The sequence below is a fragment of the Oncorhynchus gorbuscha genome, unplaced genomic scaffold (assembly GCF_021184085.1).
Source record: "Oncorhynchus gorbuscha isolate QuinsamMale2020 ecotype Even-year unplaced genomic scaffold, OgorEven_v1.0 Un_scaffold_8304, whole genome shotgun sequence".
NCBI lineage: Eukaryota > Metazoa > Chordata > Actinopteri > Salmoniformes > Salmonidae > Oncorhynchus > Oncorhynchus gorbuscha.
The window spans coordinates 3,711-15,098 of record NW_025751506.1 but is presented as its reverse complement, the minus strand read 5'-3'; the positions used below and the strand labels follow the sequence as shown (position 1 = coordinate 15,098).

The 11,388-nt window shown below is 42.6% G+C and overlaps 1 pseudogene; it reads right to left on the bottom strand.

The window, feature by feature from the left end:
* Positions 1–4,152: 4,152 nt before the first annotated feature.
* Positions 4,153–9,594, bottom strand: LOC124029941 (annotated as a pseudogene).
* Between the last annotated feature and the right edge of the window lie 1,794 nt (positions 9,595–11,388).

Below are 11,388 nucleotides of genomic sequence, written 5' to 3'. Positions count from 1 at the left end.
TAGGCTACAGTTCCCCAGGCTTCTGAGTATCAGTGATTATCAGACACTACAGTACAGTAGGCTACAGTTCCTCAGGCTTCTGAGTATCAGTGATTATCAGACACACACCCTGTTGAATTACCCTTCTTAGTATTTATATATATATTTTATTTCCCTTTATTTAACTAGGCAAGACAGTTATGAACAAATTATTATGTTCAATGATGACCTAGGAACAGTGAACAACTGCCTTGTTCAGGGGCAGAACAACAGATTTTTACCTTGTCAGCTCAGGGAATCGATCTTGCAACCTTTCGGTTACAAGTCCAACACTCTATAACCACTAGGCTACCTGCCACACCTAGTATAAGGAGTCAAGGTCTCAGAGAGGAATGCAGAGTACACTTACCGCTGAGGGAAGAGCTGGGGCCTCTGCTGACGGTAGAAGGACAAACATTTATAAGTGTATGTGCATTGTACCCTCATAATCAAAAAATCTAATCAAATCCAATTGTATTCATCACATGCTTGTAAACAACAGTGGAATACTTACAGGCCCTTCCCAACAATGCAGAGAGAAAGAAAATAGAGAAATAATAGAAAAATAATAACACGTAATAATACAAGTTATAATAAACACCAGAGTAAAGATAACTTGGCTATACCACACTGAGTTGATGTGAAATGGAGTACGAGGTAATTAGAGTGCAGACATGTGCACATAACTAAATAAAGTGACAAGGCAACAGGATAGATAATAAACAGTAGCAGCAGCATACGCAATGAGTAAAACACGTTTGTGCAAAAGGGTCAATGCAGACAGTCCGGGTTAACTATTTAACTAACTATTTAGCAGTCTTATGGCTTGGGTGTAGAAGCTGTTCAGGGTCCATTGGCTCCAGACTTGGTGCATTGGTACCTCTTGCCATGTGGTAGCAGAGAGAACAGTCTATGATTTTGGTGGCTGGAGTCTTTGACCACTTGTAGGTCCTTCCTCTGACACCGCCTGGTATATAATTACACAAGCATGTGCAATTGACAGCAATTAACATCCCATCATGCTTAGGGTCATGTATAAAAAGGCCCATTTATTATTTTAGTTACCATGGCTAGAAGAGATCTCAGTGACTTTTAAAAGAAGGGTTTCAAAGATGCATAGGGTTTAAAGGGGCATGAGTGTGTCTCAGTCACCCAATTTAACACCTATGGGAGATTCCTGAGCGGCACCTGGGACAGTGTTTTCCACCACCATCAACAAAACTCTAAATAAAGGAGTTTCTCATGGAAGAATGATGTCACATTCCTCCAATAGAGTTCCAGACACTTGTAGAACTATACCAAGGCGCATTGAACCTGGCAGCCCGTGGTGACCAAACGCCCATTTATGCTGGTTTTCTATATTTTGGCAGTTACTTGTATGCCATACACTACATTATCACAAGTATGTGGACACCTGTTTGTCAATATCTCATTCCAAAATCATGGGCATTAATATGGAGTTGGTTCTTCCTTGCTGGTCTAACAGTTTCCACTCTTCTGCGGGGCTTTCCACTAGATTTTGTAACATTGCTGCTGGGATTTGCTTCCATTCAGCCACAAGAGCATTAGTGAGGTCGGACACTGATGTTGCGCAATTAGGCCTGGCTCGCAATCAGAGTTCCAATTCATCCCAAAGGTGTTTGATGGGGTTGAGGTCAGGACTTTTGTGCAGGCCAGTCAAGTTCTTCCACACCGATCTCAACAAACAATTTCTGTAAGGACCTTGGTTTGTGCACGGGGCATTGTCATGCTGAAACAGGAAAGGGCATTCCCCAAACTGTTGCCACAAAGTTGGAAACACAGAATCGACTAGAAAGTCATTGTATGCTGTAGCATTACGATTTCTCTTCACTGGATCTAACGACCATAATTGCTCCTCCATCAAACTTCACAGTTTGCACTATGCATCGGGGCAGGTAGCGTTCTCCTGGCATCTGCCAACCAGATTCGTCCCTTTATCATTCATTAAAAAATATGTAGGCCTATCTCACTTCATAATCCCAGTTAAAAAATACTCACTCTGAGTAAAGCAGCAGTGCTGGTGATGACAAAATCACATCTTTCAAAGTTCAGGTTTTCCTAATGTGGTCATAAGGTGTGGGTTATCGGGGCTGCATATTACTGCATTGTAAAAATCCAATCTCATTTACTGACTTAACATGTGTAACCCCACCACACCCTCCCCTATCCAACTACACCACAGGGCAGAACACATACCTGGTTAAATTCCACATTATGCAAGCCTGGCTGCCATTTATCTGGGAGAGGCTCAGTCAAGAACACACAAATCATTTACAGAGAGAACATATTTCAGTCAAGGTATGTAACACTGAAGAGCAGGGCTTGAACTACAAGGGTTATGGGAACATAGCAGAAAAGGGCATTCCCTTAATCATTGAAAACATAAAAAGGGTCCCCAAGAGTATGTGTTTAATAGTTATGTTGGCCCAGGCCCATGTTTTTTGGTTAATGTCTAGTGAATATCAAATCAAACGTTATTGGTTGCGTAAACATATTTAGCAGATGTCATCGCGGGTGTAAATAAATGCTTATGTTCCTAGCTCCAACAGTGGAGTAATACCTGACAGTACAAAACAATACTCAAATCCCAAAAATAAAAATATTCATGGCAGAATTCGGAACGTTGAATTTCTGGTCCAAATGCTGGTTCGAGACTGCCGATCTAATATCCATAAGTTATTTTCGGATGTAGGAAATAATGTAAGAAACTTTCTGAGCAAATAATGTAAGAACAAAAATATACTGAAAAGTTGGTTAAGAGCGAGGAACAGGGCGACAATGTCCATAGGCGCCATCTCCGCTAACGTGTAATTTCAACCCTGACAAATAGCTCTAAAGAATCGCTCTCTTTGAAACACTTAATTGCACATTTACAAATTGAGACATGAGTGGATGCAGAAGAACAGAGTACCTGTGTCTGTGATTCACTGTGTCCTGTTGCTTGGGACAGGACCTCTAAACCTGCCACTGTTTATGTCACTACTGGATCATGAGAAAGCACCAGTCATAAGAGAGGCGAGGCTGCAGCAAACAAGGAAAGATAAATATAACCAGCTTTCGTAGGCTACTAACAAAGGAAAAGCAGGCAGTATTTACAGTTAACATGCCAAACATACACTATATATATACAAAGGTATATGGACACCCCTTAATTAGATTAGTGGATTCAGCTATTTCAGCCACACTTGTTGCAATCTCCATAGACATGCATTGGTATTAGAATGGCCTTACTGAAGAGCTCAGTTACGTTCAAGGTGGCACCATCATAGGATGCCACCTTTCCAACAAGTCAGTTTGTCAAATTGCTTGCCCAGTTCGACAGTAAGTGCTGTTATTGTGAAGTTGAAACCTCTAGGAGCAACGGGCAGTGGTAGATCACACAAGCGCACAGAAAGCGAGGTCCATAAAGAAGTGGTTTGTCGAGATTGGTGTGGAATACGTTAAAAAAATGTAACCTTTATTTGACTAGGCAAGTCAGTTTAGAACAAATTCTTATTTACAAAGACGGCAAACACTGGCGAGGCTGAGCTAATTGTGCACCGCCCTATGGGACTCTCAATCACGGCCGATTGTGATACAGCCTGGACTCGAGCCAGGTTGTCTTTAGTGATGCCTCTAGAACTTAGATGCAGTGCCTTAGACCTCTGTGCCATTCGGGAGCACTGACCAACCCCATGGAACACCTTTGGGATGAATTGGAACACCGACTGGAGAGGTTGTTTAAGCATTGATTGTGTCACTCGTCTCCTTTAACACTTGGTTTTGACAAGGTTACCATAGCACAAGCGCGGGGGGGTGTAGTGAGTTGCTATAACAGTTAACTGTTAACTCCTTGACAGTTGCAAAAAATGAATAGCTCTGGAGGAAGTCTGTAAAGCCAACTACACTATTACATAGACTTGCAGTTATGCCAAGTCACAACCCCCAGTATTAAGTGCTGCTTAGTCAAGCATAGGCAGTAACTAAGTTAAGCTATTGACTATGCTCATAGATTCTGCTAGACAAAAGATTTATCACTCCTGAGCATTCAGCCATTTACCCGATGTTGAAGCAAAGTGGACAGGCAAGCATTAACAGACACTCATGTAGTGGTGTAAGAATAAGACAACACGATAAGTATTTTTGGTTTTTAATCGAAAGGCCATGCAGTGCCTCCCAGTTAAGATCTTAACATATCACTTTAAATGGTACAGGTGGGACAAAACAATACATTTGCAATAACTAGTACAAAATAAGACTAAACATCACTGAGGAATGTAACAAATTAAATAAGTAAAAGAAAGCAAAACTGTGCGCATCACTATTGCTGCGCTGCAGGACCCACCAAGGACTTGATAGAGGCTAAAAAAAAAATCCATTGAACCCTGCGTAAAAAATTAAACGGTACAATTTGGGATAGAGTAGACTAAACAAGACAAAAAAGCAATAAGTTACCATCTTTACTTTCATGTACATGTTTACTGTGGGAATTGAGGGGGCATTGGGTAAGGCACCATGGGCTGTGGTGCTTGTTGCTGCGTGAAGGGGAACTGTTGATGGCTCATGCCATTCTGTGCACCTCCTTGGTTGGCACTAAACTGTGGGGCCTGGAAGTTCTGCGTTGGGAACGCCCGGCCTGGCTGGTACCATAGTTTGACTGGCCGTTGCTGCGTAGCCACTAAACCATTGCCGCTTTTGTCAAAGCCACTTGCCCCATAGCCTCCACTCTGTGAATTTGTGCCAAAGACCTTCTTGGTCCACTGTCAAAACCTCTATCGTTTTCCTGTCCCTAAAGCCACTGAAGTCACGCCTGCCCCCGGAGGAGTACCTGTCCCGACGGTCATCCCTAAATCCACTACCACCTCTGCCTCCCTTGAATGACCTGAAAGGAAAACCAACAACAAATTAGTTGTCTTTCATGCCAATTTGAGTGATATGAAATGGGTACATTGGAAAACACTGTAAGGGGGGGGGGGGTTAATGGCTAACAAAAATAAATCAAGATCCCATAGCTTTGACTGTGCCAAACCCATCCACGTCAACAAAAAGGAAAATAAATGGCTGCAGCTGAACCACAGTTCCTGTATCTCACCAATTAGATTTACCTCCTCTGTCCGCCATCTGGAGGAGTTTAGGGTTGATGGCCTGGTTGGCCTCACGGAGCACAGCAACGAGGTCACTGGCCTGCCTCATGTTGTTGGGGGTGAAGAAGGTGTAGGCTGTGCCAGTCTTTTGGCTCCGGGCAGTTCTGCCGATGCGGTGAATATAGTCCTCAGAGTTGTTGGGGTAGTCAAAGTTGATGACAAATTTCACATCTTCAACATCTGTAGGATGTGTTGCGGTGTGGCAAAAAAAGGAGCGCACAAAGATGCACACCACAACAGCCAGACCAAAAGAGCAAAGTTAGTACAACCATTCACTGGATGTAGCTGGTTTTTCCACTAGGCTGTAAAGAATAGCATTAGACAACTCCAGAAAGACTTAATCTGTGGGGATACCACATTGGGAAGAGAGAAATGATGCACACTCCAAATGCTTCCCAATACCAATAGCCCCTACCCCTAAAAAGAAAAAAAGGAGCAGAAGTCCTACCATAGAGTATGCATTCACTAGTCCATTCCCATTGCAGAATACTCCCCACACAATGACAAGTGACTGCCAGTAAGTCCACTACGCGCACTGTTGCCTCATGTGCCAAAACAAGGACCTTATGGTGATAACGAAGGCCCTTTATTCCCACACTCATAAGAAGCTCGCTATAAAGGCCACACTGCAGTCTTGGCAAGACCATAAACAACTGGGAAAAGCTAAAAGACTGAGCCACTTACTCCTGTGACCATAACAAAAGTACCCCCAGTCTCAAAGCAAGATATTCCCAGAACCAGTGTTCACGTGATCAAATGTCTCTCGTTGGCAGGTCTCGACATGACTTGAAACGCAGGTGAGGGAGGAGTGCGAGCTTGGATTTTTATCCCCAGCCAACCGACATGACCCACTGACACTAAACGCCAGTAGCCACATCATTACAGAGGTGAACGTGTAATTGGACCTACAACTGCTCTCAAAACAGAAGTTTAGGAAACTGCCACATTTGTCACACATGCTTTGAGATAGCTACACCTTCCAGAACTCAATGACTTGCAATGCCCAAACCGACATGCAAGACATGGAAACAGCAGAGCCTGGTGGAGCCATGAGCTTGGGTGTGAAGCAGTCCAAACCGATGCCAGAGAACAGCTGCATTTACAGGGGTGCAGCAGCTAACTCTCATTAAGGCCCCCTCTTTTGGGCAGCCCAGCGTGATAGTCAGCAGTCAGACCCCGCCACCTCTGTATGTGACTGGGTGATGTCCCAGTCAGGACACCTCCAAGAGTCCTCCTTCCCCCTCTGGAGACCTGGGCGTGTCATGCCAAGGCCCTGCCTCAAAAGACCGCTCCTTTAGATAGGGGAGAAACTCAGAAGGCAGAAGAGTTACAGAAAGAAGCACTTTCTTTCAGGAAAAAAAAGTTGGTACAAGGGACCAAGGACAGAATGAAACTAACCTAGACCCCTGGAGGCGACGTCTGTGGCAATGAGAATTGGCGCCTTTCCAAACTTGAACTCTGAAAGAAGGAAAGGAAATTGATAGCTGGCCATAAGAGGTTGTGTCATACTAAATTGTTCTTGTGATAAAACTCACCATTGAGCACCCAGTCCCTCTCCTGCTGGCTCTTGTCTCCATGGATGCCCATTGCTGGCCAACTAAAAGGAGCAAGTGTCAATTGAGTCCAGTAAAACACATGATTACCCTGAGTTTAAAGAACGAAGTATTGATGTCACTTACCCATCCCGCCTCATCCTCCTAGTGATCTCATCACATCGCCTGGTCTCTGTAAAGATTATGGTCTTGTTCTCCTTCTCACTCATGATCTCCTCAAGTAGGCGGAGGAGCCTGGAAGTGGAAGGCCGGGAAGCATTCAATTAGTGACTACACAACTAGCACCTGAGTCATATTATCCACCCATTAAATATACATTACAGAAACGCCACAGGCCAGACAGGACTCACTTGTCTTCCTTCTCGCCATCATTGCAAACATCCACAATCTGCAAGATGTTGTGGTTGGCACTCAGCTGCAGAGCTCCCACATTGATCTGGACGTAGTCCTTCAGGAAGTCCTCTGCCAGCTGGCGCACCTCTTTGGGCCAGGTGGCACTCCACATCAGCGTCTGTCGGTCAGGCTGGAAAGAACAAGGAAGGAGTCAGAATATACCCTTGACGACTGTACCAAGTGAGATCAGTAGACTTTAGCACATTAATGCATTACAACTACTCACTCTGATCTGGTCCACAATCTTTCGGATTTGTGGTTCGAAACCCATGTCGAGCATTCGGTCAGCCTCATCCAGGACCAGGTAAGTGCATCTGCGCATGTTAGTCTTTCCCGCCTCCAGGAAGTCAATAAGTCTGCCAGGTGTGGCAATGCAAATCTCCACACCTATAATAAACAATTTTTAGCACCAAATTCCATAGATTCAAATCAGCCAAATACATAGCGGTTGTGGAACTTACCTCTATCCAGGTCACGGAGCTGTGGCCCTTTGGGCGCGCCCCCCATAAACGCAGACAGACTTCAGACGAGAAGCTCTGCCATACTCTGCCGCCACCTGCTGGACCTGCTGAGCCAGTTCACGGGTAGGGGCAAGCACTAAGCACTGAAAGAAAGATTGAATACCATAAATCCATGTTGTGTGGGTGCGAGATTCGATACAAGTCAGAATATCCATGGGCACTTACAATAGGGCCATCTCCACGTTCCAGGAAAGGCTGGTGGTTAATGTGCACGATTGCAGGCAACAAGTACTGCAGAAAAAAAAAGTGACATTGCATTACAGAAAAGAACAGTCATTTTTAAGTCATTTTTAAGAGCAATTCTAAGTGGTTAGAATAGTCAAAGGCTAGGACTCTCACAACACTTACAGAGAGAGTTTTCCCAGAGCCTGTCTGTGCAATGCCAACCATGTCCTTGCCACTCAATGCCAGTGGCCAACCCTGTGCTTGGATCGGTGTTGGTTCTGACCAGCCTGCTTTGTTAATGACATCCATCACGTATGCTGTGGAAAGAGGGGGTGGTACATGAAAACTAACCCATTGAAGACAAGTCCAGATCAGAAATGCATCTTTCAACTGAATATGAGTGGATGTGCATACTTGGAAAACTGGCTTCATGGAACTTCATAATTGGATTAGGGCAGTCCCTCCCCTTCACAGTAACAGCTTTAGTACTTCTGTACTGTGCAACCTCTTGCTGCAATGACAAACATGTAGCGACTCAAATCAATTGGCATGGCAATGCAAAAGGTAACGACAGCAAATGGCCATTGGTGATTGGGCAGGAAAAGGAACCTATGCAAGAACACATGCCAATGACCATTGCGTAACATTTAGAATAAATCTGGATTTTGACCCCTAGAATACATACCGGAGATCTCCGATTAACATCCGGGTGTTCTTGGTAAAAGTTCTTTTCAAATTTAGAGAGTTCGTCAAGGTTCCAATGCTTCTTGCGCAGTCTATCACCGGGATTACCAAACTTCCCCCCACCACCACCTCCTCTTCCGCCGCCTCCAAAACGAGGTGGTCCACTGCCATAACTGGGGAAATGGATGGTCTAATGTTAATCACGCCAACCAATGTAAAAGAGATGTAGGTCACATGTGGATAAACTCGCTTGAGTAAACGCCAATCAAAGAAACTTTTTTTAAATGTAGATTTAACAGAACACCAGCAGTAAGCGTGTAACTAATTAAACATGACATTATCCCAACTTCAATACGCTGCAGAAGCTATTGCCAACGTTAACAAACTAGAAGAAATGCGTGGCTTATTGGACTGAGTCACGTTTAAAAAAAACACCGCAATCTTTCAATATATATCCGGCACATGAACAATGAAAAAAAAAAAACCGGCCGGCATTTTGTATTCGCATTCAATAATGCCACATGGCGTACAAATACATTTAGTCGGCTAGTTTACTGGTTATCTGACGCTTGCTGTACGATGAGGCACAATGTTAATGTTAAGATCACATTTTCATAACGTTAATACGGTAAATTAGACATTTACAACCGCTGACTGTGGTTCGTGATTTTAATTAGCTAAGAATTTTCGGATTCAGATCAGGCCTCTTGCTAGTTTCATGACGAAACGAGGCCTTTAAAAACGTTGGTCTCTTCTAATTCTGAATACATTTCGATAGTTCCCATTTTTTTAAGTTTGAAAAACGGCAGTCTAAGTAAAAAACAAGAATCGAAATATACCTAGCTAGATAAACGAGTACAGTATCTACGGTTATCCCGTGCGTCATGTCAGCCATTTCTGGCAAGACAACGAGGTGTTAAATTTGCCTAAAATTCATTCAAACACTTACCCTCTATCTCTACCACGATCTCTGTCGGAAAATCCAGGCATCTTGTAAACAAAGTGTATAAATAAAAACGATAAATAAACTACGCCTGAAGATCCGATATCAAACCCGAACTGCCGTGATTATGCTGAAATGCCGGTGAACTAAAAGGAGATTCGGCTTTTATTGCATGAGGAAGTGTCACGCTCCGTCCGAGTTAAGTATTAATCCGCGGTGAACTGACTACACCGCAGCACATTGCGTAACGTCACATTCAAAGCTATTTGGAAGGAACACGTGCATATTTTGCGTCTATGTTCCGAAAATGGTGTGAAATGGAGGACCTAATTTTGTCGCAATATGTTTATAATGTTGAAGGCGCCGTATAGATAAAGTATCTGTATCCCATATGAAAATCTATTATATAAAAAAAGGTTTTGAAACAAAAGCTATTGCAAATTAAATATCTAATACGACAGAATGCTATTGTGTACAATTTGTGGAATTTCGCTAGGTATTAGTATTATAATCAATGTATCACATTTTATCAGGTGTATCACAATAACCACGTTTCCATCTAGTTGTATACGAGTAAATTCATACCGTATTAACAGCTGTGATATAAATGCCGACGGTGTGTCCGTAAAATTCTTTATGTGAGAAATTCACGCGACGATGTGGTATGACTCGGGAAACCATTCAGTTTATTGGGCTACATATGACATCAATTGTTATGAACTTCACAGGTTGGTAAAAGTTCACGGTGATCTTGATGCTCATTAACAATAGATATTGAGGGTCTAATTCTGGTGACATGATGATCGATGCTTGACTGCCGTTTGACAAATAAACAAATTATCGCTCTTAGGTGTATCAGAGCGACATATTTAGACATAGCTCTCTGGGTGTTTCACTTGGGATTATTTAATGAAACCTGTTGGCGAAAGCATATGTACAAAAAAAAAAGTTGTGATCCGGTTGCTTTCCTTTTACCATAAGTGACGTCAAGTCAACCAAAAAAATATGGCTAGATGGCAGTCTCAAACTAGTGCAGTCGATATGCAGTAACATCTCCCCAAAATTAGAGTTTTGCTGAATACTTTAGCGTAAAAGATGGTAGACCTAAAGCCACTTAATCAGGTTATGTGTTTAATGAATAATAGACTGTAAAGGGTTTTTGGAAATAGGAAAAGCTACTCTGTAATGTGAAAATGTTGATTTACAGTAAAAGGTCCCTAACCTCGGAACTTGTTAGTGTAGTTCTGGGTCAGGTGTCTATATTTTTTTCCACTAAAATTCCTTTAATAGGCTACTGCCGTTAATTACAGTGACTCGGAAAGTATTCACCAATGATGACTTTAAAACAGTTACTGAGTTTAAATGTCTGTGATAGAAAACTGAGGATGGACCAAGAACATTGTAGTTACTCCACAATACTAACCTAATTGACAGAGTGAAAATATGAAATCCTGCACATAATACAAATATTCAGAAACCTGCATCTTGTTTGCAATAAGGCACTAAAGTAAAACTGCAAAAAAAGTGGCAAAGAAATGAACTTTTTGTCCTGAATACAAGCATTATGTTTGTGGCAAATCAAACAAATCCCATTTCTATCACAGCCAGTAAACCTTGTAACTGTTTTAAAATAAGCATTGGCCTCATGGTGAAATCTCTGAGTAGTTTCCTTCCTCTCCGGCAACTGAGGGTGCATTAATACCGCATCCAAATGTATATTCAGTGTCTGCTTTCTATATTTTCACCCATCTACTAATAGGTGCCCTTATTTGTGAGGCATTGGAAATCTCCCTGGTCTTTGTGGTTTAATCTGTGCTGAAATGCACTTCTACTCTGAGGGACCTTACATATAATTGTATGTGTAGGCTACAGAGATGGGTTAGCCATTCAAAAGCAATGTTAACTACTATTATTTGACACAGAGTGAGTCGGTGGAATGTATTATGTGACTTGTTAAGCACATTTTT